Source organism: Herpailurus yagouaroundi, unplaced genomic scaffold, assembly GCF_014898765.1.
Source record: "Herpailurus yagouaroundi ecotype Mexico unplaced genomic scaffold, PumYag 221, whole genome shotgun sequence".
Taxonomy (NCBI): domain Eukaryota; kingdom Metazoa; phylum Chordata; class Mammalia; order Carnivora; family Felidae; genus Herpailurus; species Herpailurus yagouaroundi.
In genome coordinates, this window is record NW_024412452.1 from 15,720,050 (window position 1) to 15,736,631 (window position 16,582).

Genomic DNA, 16,582 nt, shown 5'->3' on the forward strand with positions numbered 1-16,582 from the left:
GGCGGTAAGTCAAGTTTCCAATGCCAACCAAAGTTAGATTTCTGAACAGGGGAGCTGGAATGAGTTAGGGTGTGGGTGTGGCTGCTGTGTATTAAAGTCTCTAAAGCCCTAATCTGGTTGCCAAGATTTGAAAATGTTTTGAGACATTTTGAGGTTTTCCTGGAAACTGTGTTATTGGGCCAGTTCTACCACATTTTCTCCAAGTTTGAAGCAATGAAGTATGCTATTGTCCATGCTTATTTTATTAGTCACAAGAAGCTGTTATGATAACAATGATGATCAGAGTTTTAGCTAAGAGAGATCATGAGAGAAGAAGCAGAAGAATTCTAAAGAACTAGATAAGTTAGGTCTTCTGGGGGAGAAAATGTGCTAAGAAGCCTTAGTTGGTAAGGCATGCCAATTTGTTGCCCCTCCAGGGTCTGAACTGCTCCCTTTAGACAGAACTCTATGGAACCTACACCATAATTGTATTTGATTGTTATTTATCTTAACTTTATTTTATTCTATAATAGCTCCCTTCCCCTACTTATACTTTGACTAATTGGTTATTTTTATTCTGAGGAATGACATTGGTGTATTGCTTTCTCATGGTGTCATTTAACTGGTTTTTCTTTTTCCTGCCTACTAGTGATTGATTAGATTATGGTTCAGAGTTTTGACCAAGAATTCATAGGTAATGCTGTGTCTTTCCTATTGCATCATCTCCATAAACACATAACATCTGTTTAATCAATCAGTGAGTGGCTTCCTAGGTGGTGTCCCTCTGCTCTATCCATTATAAAATTTCCTATAAGTCTTTCACCTAATGATTTTGGCAGCTATAGATGAAGGCTACCTTGATCCATTATTTCATTAGGTAGTACTAAAATGTTTTAGAATAAAGTCTATTCCAGCTAAAAGGAGAATGTGAGGTTGGTGACACCTCCTGAGAAAAAGCCAAGGACAATATACAGGGACAGCACAACAGTACAGAACAACTAAACAATATGATTCAATCAGACAAGCTTATAAGATATAGTCAACATTCTCAAGTATATGTGATAAATGTATTTGCCAGTGGCAGCAATAAGAAAACATCCAGGCTGGTGGAGAAGCCAAAGCCCCAACACAAAATTGCTCACAGTAAAGGCTCAAGAACAGAATGGTCTTAATCTTTATGCTCCTTGATGTGTCTTCTAGTGGAGTCCAGGTGGTTTCAGTTTCATCCAAGCCTCAAATTCCAAGGAAGATAACAAGGTGACTGTCATATCTCATTTTATGAATGTTGTACATCTAATTCTTCCAAGGTAAATATTTCGTTAAAACCAAACAAATTGTAGAGGCCAAATTGCCTTGCTGTTTCTTAGTGTATTTATCCCATAATAACAGCCATCAATATCAGTGGTTTGAATGTCTTCAAAAATAAACAACTACCAACAAAAATAAAACAAAGCAAAACAGGTTTAGGATCTGTTTTTTTTTTTTTTTATTATTCATGCCTTTCTGCCTTTCCCAACTGATATTCCTCATCTCTACCATAGACAACAGAAAATTATTTGAGTAACTATTTTCTCAGTTATCCCAAGGATGGTTCATAACCAGTAACACTCTGGATTCATAGGAGAGAGGGGAATTTATTACTTAAAGTAAAAGTCTAAAGACATTAGGCCTTAATTCTCTTGTGGGACCCCAATGGAGAAAGGCTGCTAAACTGTAAATACTTAAGCATCTTGGTTAGCCTGAAAGATCCTTGAAAACATTTCTTGTTCATCTTTGTCTTCACCATGTTGCCTAGCTCAGCACCTCGTCCATAGCAAGTAATCAAACAACATTTGACATTCATTGAATAAGTGTTTGATTAAGCCTAGATACATGGCCTTGGTTGTCATAGTCCACAGAACGTGCTCTTTTGCAAGAAACATAAAAATAGTGCCAACACTTCTTATTGCTCTCCTTTCCAAACATTTCTGTCCCTTTCTTCTTTTATTTTCTTTATAGAACTTATTGTCCAACAGAACCTATATTTTTACTAATTTTTATATTTCCCTCCAGTAGAATAAATATTTTTTTGTTTTGTTCACTGCTTTTCTCCCGCAGTGTCTAGGTTAGTACCTGGCACAAATGTATAATAGTAAATATAAGAATAATAATATAATAATATTATAAAAATATAATAATATATTATATGAAATATTATAATATGAAATAATATTGAATAATTTCAATTCAATATTCAATTATTGAATAATTCAATAATATTCAATTTTCATATTGAAATAATATGAAATATATATGAAATAAGTATATAAAATATATTTAAAATAATAAAATAAAATAAAAAATAATAACATTTAACAACATAATAATAAAAATAAATATATAAGGAACAAATGAATGTTCTGAGTATTCCTTCTTATATGAAATGTATGAATGGCATGCTTTCTGTCCATTTCTTTAACTCCATATATGTGTATATTGCCCAAATATTCCCAAATTCTTTTGTCTTTATCTTCAATGTCTAAATAAAACAACTCAAACCTATTTCCTATGTAACTATAGGAAACCCTATCCCTGAATTATTTTGCTGATTACTGGTAGGTGCCTAGACGTCCCATTCATTGTCTATCACTTCTCTTCCTGGGCCTATCCCAAAACTGCTCTATTATTGCCATTCGCTCCCCAGGTAGTGCTTGGGGAGGCTATGGCTTTTTCTCCTCCTGACTTCTCCCCGAATACAAATACAACTTCTACCTCTATTTCCCCAGTTTCCGTAAAAGTCACATTAGATTGCCATGATTAACCACCTTTGCTGAGGATTTGGGGAAATCATAAGAGCCACTCAACATAGACAACTCTGGAACAAACAGTGCAGGTCATGAGGTTTGTTGGTCACAATCTGTCATGAGAATCACCTGCTGGCCATTTCTTTCCTGGGACCTAGGTCATCTGTTATGTTTGTGGGGCCCATGCCCTCTATGTCAGTCTCCTTCCCCCTTTTCTCTTTTCTGGTCTATACACTTAGTCCTTCTCAAAGGCCTGAACTATTTTTTTTTTTTTTTTCTCCTCAAATTGCTGGTTACTTTCCATTGCTAATGGCTTTCCTTCTAGACCTGGCTTTAAAACTTGCCTTTGAAAACTAAAAGAGCCCATTTCATTTCTCCAATGAAAACAAATCATTCCCCCATTTGATACATTCTCCTGCCACTTTCAGAGTGTGACATAATGTCCTTGTTTTACCCTGGGTTCCCTCTGGAGAGCAGAGTTCCCTCTTTTTTTGGAAGTGATCCTAGGGAACAAGAAATGGGATTTGAAGAGTAAAACGGTTCAAGGGTGCAATACTGAGCAGGCCACCAATGTAGTCAACACACTCAATCCTTCTGGCACTTTCTGAGGAACTGTGCAGACATGTTTCAGAATCCTCTCAAAGAACAGAAGGGGAAAGCCTTTAGCCGCTCTTGACACTTCTGGGCACATAATGGATATCTGCATGTGTGACTGTCAGCTGGGTATCACAGAATCAGAGGATCTCCAGGGCATATGCCATATGATTGAGAGAGGCACTGCAGGGTATCCCTGTGTAAGACTGGCTGCCAGAGCTGTGGCTGGGATAAAAGGCAGGCTGAAAGCATAGAAGGTGGTGCCCCCACATTGTTAAATACAAAATTTAACACTGGGCAGGAACTCAGAATTTCTACGCCGTTACTGACTGCATGAACTGGGACAAATCCCTTTACTTCTCTGAGCTTACATTTCTTCAAACTAAATAATGCCTTATTTCAGAGGATTATTGAAGTTCAGAGATAATTCAACTAAAACATAAAACAGTGAAGTCAAGCAGGTAATATGTATCCCAAATAGATTTATTATAATATATACACTTAATGTTAAAATCTTACATGACTACCCAAATCAAAGTCAAGGAATAATAAATCATTTCTGTAGTAGTAGGCAATCAGATTTCCTTGAAAGGGATGCTGATCCTTACTGTGGCCGGGGGGGGGGGGGGGGGTTAGGTTCCCACATTTGCATTTCTTTTCATCCAGAGAATATATGTGGAGTGTAGATGCCCAATTACCTGAAGAGGGCCTTGAACCCATGGGAGCAGATGTATGGCAAACGCGAGGGCATATTTGAGCCTCCTTGATGTGCAGAAACCTCATGCAGCGTCGGTGCCTTAACAACAGACACACTTAGGGCTGTAAATGAAGGAAGGTTGAGTAGCAATGTGGGAATGATCCTTCCTAAAGGCGAAAATCTATCCCGTAAAGCCAACCACCACTCGAGGCTGTAGGCTTTTCCACTTCAGAGCAACATAGTTGTCACACTCTCCCATGGGTACTTGTGGAAAGGTTAGCAATTGAGGGAAGGGATCTGACTGAAGCTTCAAGCTGAACATTGGAAAAGTAATTTATTATTCTTTCCAGGAAGTAACACATGTAACAAAACCATCACTGAAGTTTGCCTAGACAGGTGTAGAAACAAAGAAAAAAAAAAGTTAGAGAGGGAGGAAGCCAAACCATAAGAGACTCTAAAAAACAGAATAAACTGAGGGTTGATGGAGGGTGGGAGGGAGGGGTGGGTGGGTGATGGGCATGGAGGAGGACACCTGTTGGGATGAGCACTGGGTGTTGCTTGGAAACCAATTTCACAATAAATTTCATATTAAAAAAAAAAAAAGAAAGTCCATCAAGATATACCCAGGCAAATCTGGATTTGTTTCTCAAAATACTATCATGAGGCATAAACTGAGCTGCCAGGCCAAGGTGAGGCCCATCCATTAAATGCTGCTAAAAGTTTTCTCTTGTCAGAAGTTCCAGGGAAGGAGCAAAATGATAAAAAGTGCCACATATTCTTTAATTGTTGTGTATTTAAAATACTAGAAGTTTTTGTTACAGTTACTAAAAACATTAAAAGAGTAGTTCAGACTCCCACAGTCTATAATTTAAAAAAATCAGCTTTTGTAAACATAGTTAGGTTTGCCTGAAATCAAATCCTTTACAAAACAGGACAGTTGGTATTGTTGTCAATTACTGGTCACAGCAAGATACCTGTGACCGTTTCTGTCAATAAGTAAAAACACTGTGCTAAAAGTCAGTTCTTTGGGTAATTCTGGAACCATCTGAGTTATTTGGGCTTTGGCTTGGTTAGTTTATGTCATTTGTCTAATTCTTTATTTTACTGTGATTCTTTGTTATTTATTTAAGGAAGTCTGTATCAAATGTGTTGACACAATTAACACTATATACTTATAAAATATTTATTAGTTTTAAAAGTTCTTTAATATTTGTTAATCTCGTTTTTATATGTCTTGATATTTCAGTTTGAAGTGTCTTTGTGTGTATATGTGCATGCACATGTGTCCATGTGTGTGCATTCGTGGTTGAACATATAAATAGAAGAACCTCATGAGTTCGAGCCCCGCGTCGGGCTCTGGGCTGATGGCTCAGAGCCTGGAGCCTGTTTCCGATTCTGTGTCTCCCTCTCTCTCTGCCCCTCGCCCGTTCATGCTCTGTCTCTCTCTGTCCCAAAAATAAATAAACGTTGGAAAAAAAAATTAAAAAAATAAAAAGAAAAACCTCATGAGATCATCTCATCTACAAGGTATTATTTCAGCAGAACTGAAAAACTTTTCTTCCATCAATGCACTTCTTAAACCACTAATTCTCAGAATTCCAGTTTTAGTGGTTCATTGCTTGGGCTCAAGTGTTAGTCCTTCATAATTCCTCTAAGCACGGTGGTACCTAAAGTCATATCATACATTGGATGTCTATGAGCTAGTTTGTCAGAAACGTTTAGTTTGAAGGAGGTGAATAGCTTCTAAGGGCATTGGGAACCCAGAGGGCAGAAGTGGAGTTACCACTGAGGAATGGAGTATGGTAAAAGACACAGAGAGGATGGACTAGAAGAATCTATGACCTGTAGTTCTCACTGCCCTCTACATAACTCCAAAGGGATGCAGACTAGAAACTATCAAACTGACAAAACTTACACGTTTTTCCTCACATAAATGACGTCCTATCCTCAACAACTACTCTGTTGTCATAGCCATCAAAAAAATGGGGAAGGCAGGGCACCTGGGGGGCTCAGTTGGTTGAGCGCCCAACTTCGGCTTAGGTCATAATCTCACAGTTTGTATGTTGCAGCCCCGCGTCACGCTTGCTGCTGTCATTGCAGAGCCTGCTTTGGATCCTCTGTCCCCCTCTCTCTGCCCCTTCCCCACTTGCTCTCTCTCAAAAATAAATTCAAACAAACAAACAAACAAATGAAAAACCAAAAAAGAAATGGGGAAGAAAAATCTCACTCTTGTAAGGGTGACAAGATAGAGCAGGAAAGAATCCCCATGGCCTGACCCAAAGGGGAGAGGAAGGGAAGCCCTTCTGGTTCTCAGGGACCGTGAAGAGAAAGTCAGAGATGGGTTGGGGCTCATCTTCTGAGTTTCCTGAAGAAGGCTGAGGCAGAGTGCCAGGCAAGGCATGGTCTGACCTATTAGTATGGGAGGCTGAGTGTCCTTAGAACACTGAGTATGAAACATGTGAGAATGAGCCAACATTCACCAAGTACCAAATGAGACCCTGCAGCAGACAACAGCCCAAGAATCATGTGGAGATCCACCATACCAATTGAGAGAAAAAAAAAGGTGTGGTGGAAGAAACAGCTCTCACCAGAGGTTGAACTGTTAAAATTAGAAGAAAGGGGGTGGGGCACTGGAGGAATTTTATGTTAACTGAAGAAAATAAATATGCTACAGTTTTCCAGCACACCTGTGTCATGTGGATAATTTTATGGCAACAGCAACAGTCTTCAAGGAAAATATGTACCTTTGGAGATCTTGTCCATGTCATTCTAGGTGTTCTAATGGGAAGAATTCTAACATATCTTTATTCCAGGAGCAAATTATAATGCTTTCCTCACTTTCTTAAAGGAAAGAAATAATAAATCAACCTTATGTGATCTGTTTCTGCCCTTAACACGACTTACAATTTTGTGAGATTCGATGAGAGGCTTCTATTCATGATGACTATTTGGTACCTTTGATGGCTATTTTCTCTATGCAGGCCCAAACTGTGAAATTTTATCAAAAATAATTAATATCTCTCAAGAACATAATGCCAGAAACTTGGAAAACTTACAGTTTTTTGGAAATCCTAATTCTGATGACTAAGCTAGTCTTATGTGTTGGGGCCACTGCATAGATTCTAAGTGAAAGCAAGATGGTGGCAATTTTCTGAATAGGCCCATTGATGGAGGACTCAGGCTCCCTATCTTTAATGGCTGTGACTTGGGTGTCTGGTAGTGGGTGGCAATAAAAGTTATTTGAGATGTCACATTATACAAAATAATAATGACTTTTAAAAAAGGTGTGAATTGAAATGAAAAGACTGCACCTCTGAAGTTTCAAGACAAGCTATGCAATATAAATAATCAACATATCATTTGGCTTCAGTTTGAGTCCTAATTCTAAACAGCTTACACATTTTCAAGTCAGAGTTACAGGAAAAACATTGATAGCTAAATAAACAGAGTGAGTGCATGATTAATGTTTAAAATAGTAAACACTTCACATTTGTAACATTCCTTCAACAGATTGGTCCGGGAGACCTTGTTTTCATTCCTGCTCTGCAATCTGCGTTTTATTTATTTATTCTCTTTATGTTGAATTCCTCCCTTTTAATTTACCTTTCATCTTAATTTACTCTAGGGGGCAAAGTGAAAATGTCTAAAATAAGTGAAAAATCTAAAACAATTAGAAAATTTAAGACTGAGCTATAATCAACTCTAAGAACATTACTGCCTTTTCCAGCAGGATGAATTGTAGGCAATAAAAAGATACCATTAGTAGCTATTTTCTTTAGACTTTTAAAGACTCATAAAGCTTCATCTTATATTTCTAACAAAGAAATAACATCATTCAGGAAAATGTTGAGGGTAAGAAGAGGTGAGGTCTCTTTGCTTATTTGTACTTACTTTGTTAGGAGTTACGTAAAAATATAAGAAGAGTGAGGAGTTCTAAGGGGGGATTTCCCCTCACAGATCCCAGCAGCCCTAGCCAAGATGTGTTCACATTGTGTGATACTGAGTATCAACTAAAATTCAGCCATTGACCTATTAGGAAAAAAAAATTAAGAAAGACGTGTGATTTCTGTGTTTTTTAAAGATCAAAAAAAGAGATGGCCTAGAAATTATTCAGAGATAATGCTTGAATCATATTGGATTTCAGATGTGCTCTACCGATCTACTTTTTGAATGGAGAGAGCAAAAGGTCCTGTGCAGAAATCCTTAGTGTCCATGATTGGGTTGATAAATGCTGAGCATGTGGGTACACTTTACAAAATGTTAGCCACTGCCTCCCAATGGGAGAAGGATAGGGATATGTGATCCTGACAATTGTTGGTCATATGTCCTATGTCCTGGTTACTCAAAATAATTTCCATGAGTAGAAGTTTTGATCCCTTCCAGAGTAAAGATAGGCCCAGAACACAAATGTAGAGAACTCTTATTCATGGGAGAATTAACCAATGTAAGGATGGTCTAGGTGTACACATTCTGTGCATCTCTCTGGTTCTTCCTTTGTTCAGTGATATGCCTTCTTGGGATACTACCGATGTACTGTTGTGTTGCCCAACATCCTCCTTGGTCAAAGGTTTACCTTTGGGAGATAGTTTTGAAAATATCTGTTCATGATCCATTTGTCATTTTCCTATGTGATTTTTTTATGTCTGTAAAAGTAAAATCAAGTGTAATTCTTAGAAATCAATAGCCCATAAAAAAAAAACAAGTACACTTGATCACAGACAGAACTCTCCTGAGTCTGCCACTTTCCAGCAAGTGGAGTACCCACAAAGGAACATTTGGGTTCCAGGCTATTATGCTTGGTGGGAAGTCCTTGTGACACAGCCAGAGGGTGAAGAAACCTAGATATTTGCAGACCATTAAGCAGACCATGTAATGGAGATTAACAGATATTTTCCCTCATCATCTGAAGGATATTATGCTTGATACTGTGTTTAGACAACTTGAAAAGCCACTTATGTGCAGATTGTAAAACACAGCACTCAGACAAAATAGGTGTTTATAGAATTGGTCTGAAAGGCCAAGGCATGCCATACCCTCCCTCCTTCTCACCCTCTTCTGAGAATTTGCTGAGCACCTATTTTAGCCATGTATTCTGGGGACCAAAAGCATGAATCATTCCTTGAGGAATTTACAATCTAGGGTGAGTACAGACCTGTCAAGACCAAGCTATGAAGAACAAGGCAAACTAGAATGAAACAAAGCTTATAATCCTGAGGTGAACCATAGGTTATCGACATGCTGAAGTAAGACTAATCTTCTAGGAAAAAATTCTTCTAGAAGGTGTGTTTTGAAAGATGTGTATGTAGGATTTCAATAGATATGAAAAGGAAAAAGTTTTAAGTCAAGCTGAGGGAATAATGCACAGTTGAAATGTAGAGAGGGAACTAGGCAATAGCAGAAGACCAACTTGAAATGTGATTGGAGATCAGTGTGTTGAGGAGTGGAAATATTTCTTTAACAAACACTTTTCTAGCACTGGTGATGTGTCAGGAATTCATAGCAACTTACTGATGTCTGTGCTATTACTATCCTCATTTTACAGATGAGAAACCTGAGGCTCAGAGAGGTTAACTGGTGATGCACCACAGCCAGCAAGCCTCAAACCTGGATTCATGCCCAGGCTCTCTGGCTCCAGTGTCTGTGCTCTTCTTGGTAAGATATGAGTCTCAGGACTTTGTACCATGTTCTTTATTCAATGAAGAGTCTTTGGCTGCTTTTTAAGGGGTTAATGATCTAATATAGGTGCTGGGAAATCATTCCAGTAATGGAATGATAGTTATATTAGAAATCACTAACACCGGTGCAGAGATCTTAAGCAGAAGAGAGTTTATATTTGTTGAAGCTTATTACGTTAAAGACAGTGTGCTAGCCATATCTTGTGCATGCACTGAATTCCCCCAGTTTTCACCTTGGGTGGAAAGAAGTCATGTTAAAGGGAATAACTTCTACTTCACCAGCTGTTACCCCTAACTGCTGTTTTGGGACCTCATTTCCTCCCCCTCTCCCCCTGCCTCAGTCTTCAGGCATTTGGGAAGCTTCTAAGGGGTCTTTCACATGTGCTTTGGAACGAAGCAGTCATCTACTAGTCCAGTGTTGTCCAATAGAACTGTCTACGATGATGGGTCTGTTACTGAGACTGAGAAACTGAATTTTTAATTTTAATTCATTTTTTAAAAGCAACATATGTGGCTAGTGGTACCATGTTGGACAGAACAGCGCAGATTGGTATTTCCTGGGCACTCCTGCTGGTTACCACACTTCTCCCACTGAGTGTTTTTGGGTGAAGGCTCTCTCTCTAAACATGGCAGCTACCTCTGTTGGGAACATCCCTTTCTCCTGTACCACTGCTTCTGATTGGGACTACTGCCAACTTTCAACAGAATCCACTGCTTCTACCAGGCATGGCCACTGCTGCTGACTTCTCCCCACTGCTGCTCAGTGCAGCAGGAGCAGTGCTCCCCACTGCTGCTTCTCTCCCCACTTCATCCCCACTGCTGCTGCCCTCGGGAGAAAGGCAAATCCCCAAAGAGTATATATTGTGCCCCCGTATATTGTAGAAATTTTAGAAAAACAGCTCTTTCAATTTTTACTTTAAGTTATCGACAAGTGTATAGAATGACAAATACCAATATGTTAGGATTAGTCCTCTCAATCAACTTTGAGGTTTGTTTTCAAAGTTTGTATTCTTGCCAGACCCCCTCCTCTTTGGGATGAATTTTCTTTCAAAGAGCTCTACAGTATGTAAGACCTCTAAATTTGAGCAAGTTCAAATCTTGGGCAAATTAATATGCTAGTTTAGGTGCAGATGAAGTGCTGTGATAAACACAAGTTACCTCATTTAACGCTTACAGCAAAAATACCTCCCCCAATAGAAGAAAAAATGAAACCCTGAGAGTTTAAATAATTTGCCAGAAGTCACCCAGCTTTATATATGGTTGAACCAGGATTCAAATCTAGGTCTCAGGTCTTGATTCAAATCAAGTCCAGCTTCTTTTTCCTTTATAACAAACTGCCCCTCTGTTAAGAGCCCATTGCAAAAAGAAGAGAATTTATAATTATGTAAGAGGTTTATGTGTATGTTATACTGATTTGAAATTTAAGTACATTGAAATGTTTTAAAAAAGAATGCATGTTTAAGATTAGCTGAGGGTTGATGGGGGGTGGGAGGGAGGGGAGGGTGGGTGGCGGGCATTGAGGAGGGCACCTGTTGGGATGAGCACTGGGTGTTGTATGGAAACCAATTTGACAATAAATTTCATATGAAAAAATAGTAAAATAAAAATTTTTGAGGAGCCTTAAAAAAAAAGAATAATTAGCGAATCTCAAACAGCAGGTTAGTGTATAGTTACAAATTGTTGTTTTCAAAGTAGCTGCTGTTTTGAGCAGCTTTGGGAATTCATGTTTCAAACCAGTTTGGTGTGCACATGGTAAATCAGATATCAGAAATTAATACTAGGTCAGGTGCCTGGGTGGCTCAGTCAGTTAAGTGCCTAACTTTTTAAAAATAATTTTTTTAACGTTTTTATTTATTTTTGAGATAGAGAGAGAGACAGCATGAATGGGGGAGGGTCAGAGAGAGGGAGACACAGAATCTGAAACAGGCACCAGGCTCTGAGCTGTCAGCACAGAGCCTGACGCAGGGCTCGACTCACGTACTGCGAGATCATGACCTGAGCCGAAGTCGGCCGCCCAACCGACTAAGCCACCCAGGCGCCCCATAAGTGCCTAACTTTTGATTTTGGCTCAGGTCGTGATCTCATCGTTTGTGGGGTGGAGCCCCACGTTGGGGTCTGTGCTGACAGAGTGGAGCCTGCTTGGGATTCTCTCTCTCCCTCTCTCTCTCTCTCTCTCTGCCCCTTCCCAGCGCTCTCTCTCAAAATAATAAATAAATAAACATTAAAAAAAAAAGAAAGAAATTTAGACTAGGTGATATTTGGAATGGCCACAACCAAGTCACTCCTTAGAACTAACTAGGAGTTACCAAGGAATCATTCATAGTGCCTGCATTGAACACATTGCTTTTCCATTGTTTGAAAACTTAAGATGTTAAACCCTTTGGGACTGCCACGCTGATATTGCAGAGATTTGTGGAGGGTCAGCATTGTGGCTACAACTAAATCAGATATACAATTGTTTTGTAAAACAATGACTAAGACTAGAAGACACTGGGCAGTCAGCAAAATCAAAATGCCACTCTCCTTCCCCCCCCCCACCTGTGTTTTGAATATTTTGAAAACAACAGCACCCCATACTTTGCAGATTTTGCTTTAAGTAGGCTTTCTCCTGGAGTTAAGATCAGGGGAAATCCCACAGGATCTTATAACTAGTATTTTTTTTTTAAATAATGGACACAGGGTTAAAATTCCTTTGCTAGAAACAGAAGAAAACCTCTCCCCCTCCCCCACCTCTCGCTTGCTCTCAAGAATCCATTCTTTACCTTTTATTTTCTAATTACGCAAACTTTAGTTATTTCACATAATAATGATCTTGCAAAGTTTGAAATTCAGCTGGGAAGATCTAGTTCATAGAGGGCAGATAATTTGTTGTATCCCTTCCACCAGGATATGTTAAGACTGATCATATCATCCATTATCTTGTTCTCTTTGCTTTTGTCACATATTACATAGTGTTATCTGGGCAACAAACGTATTTTCCAGTATTTTTTGGTAAGCGACAACTTTCAGATGCTTTGAAAAACAATGCAATATCCCCACACACGATTTCTCACCATGCCATTTGTACTTTTGGTATACACATTTTTAATTATAAGCCATGTAACATTGTACCATTACCTGTGCTGGGTATTACAGAGCTAAGTGGTACAAGTAAAATATTTCTGCTTAATCAAATCTTTTTTTTAAATTTTTTAAATGTTTTTATTTATTTTTGACACAGAGAGAGAGAGACAGAGCATGAGTGGGGGAAGGGCAGAGAGAGAGGGAGACACAGAATTTGAAGCAGGCTCCAGGCTCCTAGCTGTCAGCATGGAGCCTGATGCGGGGCTCGAACTCACGGACTGCGAGATCATGACCTGAGCGGAAGTCGGATGCTCAACCGACTGAGCCACCCAGGCGCCCCTTCAAATCTTATTTAATAAATGATATTACCTTAGGCCACCCGTTTGGTTTCACACCAAATAAAAGCCTTTTTATTTGACGTGAAGACAAAAGAACTTCCTAGTGTCACCTCTGGCATATCTATTTCTCCCTTGCAAGCCTAGCAGTGCTGGGTTTTCTGCCCTGGCAAATGAGGTCTAAAACTGAATATCCAGAAATCAAACTGTAGTTCCACCATTCCTGATGTCCTCCCAGGTGAGCTCCTGGGCTTCATGCTCATACTTCTAAAGCAAGCAAACTTTAAGCTAATTACGTGCTAGTGTATTCTCCCTTGCTGAATTTTGGCAGGTTGCTTCTGTAAATTATGAAAAATAAATGTGAAATATGCAGATGCCTTTTGTTTGAAGCAGATGTTTGGTCCATCTTGCCAGAATCCAATCAGCCGTTCCCCTGGGGGCCTTCTCTCCACAACATTATCCCACAGCAGCTTAGAAACATGAAGGGGTGATCAGAATAGCACTTCACAGGCCTTAGAGGAAGCTTCTGGACTTAAGAGGTCTTTGTTAAGGAGAATTAAAAATAGAAGTATCCCAACCCACAGGATTGAAACAATCAGATTGTTGCTGGTAAAAGACACTGGATACAGAACACTTTCCTCTGGTGATGTTTGATAGAATTGAGAAAAGGGAGGTTTCATTGTTGCCCTGATAGTCTCTGGGGCCTGCCTTTCATTCCATCTTGATGATTCATGGCAATACTTTGGACTGTTATAGTCACAAAATTGCTGCCAATGTTGTTCATACCATGGTTCAGTGTCTCCTCACACAGAAATCTCCCTTTAGACAATAGATTCTTGGATATTTGGCCATTATGTGGCTAATTGATTAAGTTTAGGCAACAATACAGAGTAAGTCAATTCAGAATAATTCATCGATGAAGCAAACTAACTGCCATGCCATCAAAGACTGGCCATTCAGCTGAAGACCTCTGATTCACGGACAACCAACTAATGTAGTGAAGCTATTGGCCATTCCTAACAATACAGAATAACCCAATACACCCTTTACTGATGTACATCTAGATGACAGAAAAATAAAAACGTTTAGGGTCACATATTCGATTTTGAAGGTGAAATCTGTTTACTCACTGATTCAGTGATTCTGTTTTACTGGGCTCTAATTTTATTGTGAAATCTGGGTAAAATATATATTCAAATATATATATTCAAATATTTTACTGTTACTAAATCTGCTGACCACTCTCATGTGACTTTGGGCAAGTTACTTAACCTCTCCTAGCCTCAGTTTCCTCATCTATGATAACATCTACCACAGAGAACTTGTTTAAATGAGACAGTGTAAGTTAAGTTCTTAAACACACAGCGTCTGGGCCTGACACATAACAAAAGCTCAATAGTGGAGAACAAATGCTGTATGTTTCCTATTCACTTTCTACCACTTCTCAATGAGGGTTTATTTTATGTATGTACACATGTATGTATTTATGTATTTATTTACTTTTATGAATGCACATCTTTTGTACCACAGTTAAATACACTTCCCCTGCTTCTATTCACAGCAGAAGCAAGGATCCCCTTGCCAACATGTTCTGCTCTACCGTCGATATTTTGTATGAAGCTATATGATGCTTGCAGTCTCCTCTTACTTTTATTATTTGGGTTAATAACTTCTTTAACTTTATGAGTCCCATTTCCCACACTTTCTCTCTTCTGAATCCACTTCAGAATTCCAAGCTCTTGTTTAATGCAAAGTTCCATAGTCTTCTAAAGGTCTGATTTATGAGTATAATGAAAGACTTTATACTTAGCTAATATTTACTGAGCCCCAACTATGAGACAGGCAGCCAAAGTATTGAGTGTGATTAAGACAGACAAGGTTCCCTCATGGATGGATTGGAATAAGTAACTAGGAAATACCTCACAGCCTCTGTACCTGAGCCACAATTCATGATTTCCAGAATCATGTACTGTGGCTAGTGTTAGCTAGAGCATTATAGAGTAGATGTACATTTTATTTCTGTATTTCTGGAATTTTTGTGCACTCCAAGAACATTTCACCATGTGTTTTGGAACAGTACAACTGATTAAAAAGTAAACATTTTGATCAAATGGTAGATTATTAGTTTCTTTCTGACATCAAGTAAAATTAATGTCACTCTGGCAACATATAGATACATCCTGACGGTGCTTTTATTTTGCAAAGCACTTTGTTATCTGTACTAGAAAAATCTATGTTCTCAATCTGTTTATCAAGTCATCTAAAAGAAAGGGATATGGGGGCGCCTGGGTGGCGCAGTCGGTTAAGCGTCCGACTTCAGCCAGGTCACGATCTCGCGGTCCGTGAGTTCGAGCCCCGCGTCAGGCTCTGGGCTGATGGCTCAGAGCCTGGAGCCTGCTTCCGATTCTGTGTCTCCCTCTCTCTCTGCCCCTCCCCCGTTCATGCTCTGTCTTTCTCTGTCCCAAAAATAAATAAACGTTGAAAAAAAATTAAAAAAAAAAAAAGGGATATGAGGAAAGAATAAAATAAAAAAGATTTAAAAGATAGATATGGCCTGTATCTTCGGGCTATTAATATTAAATTGATGATATAAAATCTACAGACTGAAAATAATAATTTATGGTGTTAAAAATAGTATTTTCACACAATTCACATAAAAATGGGTGAATAATAACACTCATCTTATTCTGTCGTTTGGGGATTAAATGAGGTAAATATGCAAGAATTTTATAAACTCAGAGAAGTATGCAATTATTAGGTAACATGTCCAACTCTACGAAGCACACGGGCAGTTTTTCCTATTCCCCTTTAACATTAAAGAAACTGAGTCTCAGACAAACTGAACAACCTTTCTAAGCCCATAGAGGTAACAAAGCTTGGGGCTTAAATGTTGAGTCTAGGTCTTTTGATTCTAAACTGAACCTTTTCTCACTCTATTTCTCTAACTCTCAAATGATTTATGAATAATTAAAAGGCTACATAACAGTAAGACCATATTAATGTAATATAGACTTGATACACTAGTATTTGAGAAATATAAAGAAAACAAGCATAATCAGGAAGGCTTCCTGAGAGAGGTGATAGGTTTTTAAGGAGACGGAGCTGGATTAATCTATATATTATATATACTGTATGTATTATAGCCTTCCAATACTCTCTTTGCTTCTGGCTTCCTATCTAATTTAGGTTTATAATTCGAAATGATTTTTCCAACTTTGAAAGTATTTGACCTATCTTCTAGCATTTATTGTTCCACAAAGACCAGTTTTCATGTCCTGAGGAGGTGTGCCCCTGGCCAAGGGGCAGTCTCGTGTGAAACAGGCAGAGGGCACACCAGAGAGCAGATGCCACAGTTTTCCTCATCCACCATATGGGGGTCATTCCAGATAGTGACCCAGGGCTAAGAGATACTATGAACCATGACCAACCTCTTGAGAAAGTCAAAGCTCAATTTCT

The 16,582-nt window shown here is 38.8% G+C and overlaps 1 long non-coding RNA gene across 5 annotated transcripts in view; it reads left to right on the plus strand.

The window, feature by feature from the left end:
- Nucleotides 1-16,582, plus strand: part of LOC121019088 (uncharacterized) — a 525,799-nt gene that overhangs the window by 57,690 nt on the left and 451,527 nt on the right. For all 5 annotated transcript variants that reach the window (XR_005785440.1, XR_005785442.1, XR_005785443.1 and 2 more), the window contains exon 3: nt 9,596-9,705. This is a non-coding gene — a long non-coding RNA (uncharacterized LOC121019088). The remainder of the gene's footprint in view (nt 1-9,595; nt 9,706-16,582) is intronic.